The following is a 336-nucleotide window of genomic DNA, read 5'->3' as shown; positions in this document are numbered from 1 at the left end:
CCCCCCCCCCCCCCCGGCTCCACTGGTCGCGGTCCGCCTGCTTGGCTCCTACAGATTAGCTGCAGTCCCCGCTTCACGCTCCATTGGGACCCCATTCACCTCTTATTAACTAGCCCTGTTATTTTAATGACCGTGAAGCCAGAAGCTGCTAAATCCCTGGATCAGCTTCAATGTAGACATTTTAAGCTTTGACTGCTGAGATTGGAAAGGGGGGGAGAAACGGAGAGGGGACGGGGGGGGGGGAGACCCGCCGGCCTTCCCCCGCCGCGCCGGCAGCCGTCGGGCGAGAGCTGCGAGTCCCGTCCCGGGCGGCCCCCGGGAGGTGGTGGGGGGGGG

The 336-nt window shown here is 64.6% G+C and overlaps 1 protein-coding gene across 1 annotated transcript in view; it reads left to right on the top strand.

Annotated features, from left to right (window-relative positions):
- TFAP2C (transcription factor AP-2 gamma (activating enhancer binding protein 2 gamma)) overlaps window positions 1-336 on the top strand; it is a 28300-nt gene that overhangs the window by 21029 nt on the left and 6935 nt on the right. The window lies entirely within an intron of this gene.

Source organism: Haliaeetus leucocephalus, unplaced genomic scaffold (assembly GCF_000737465.1).
Source record: "Haliaeetus leucocephalus isolate CR32 unplaced genomic scaffold, Haliaeetus_leucocephalus-4.0 Scaffold273, whole genome shotgun sequence".
Classification (NCBI taxonomy): domain Eukaryota; kingdom Metazoa; phylum Chordata; class Aves; order Accipitriformes; family Accipitridae; genus Haliaeetus; species Haliaeetus leucocephalus.
This window is presented reverse-complemented; position numbering and strand designations above follow the sequence as displayed.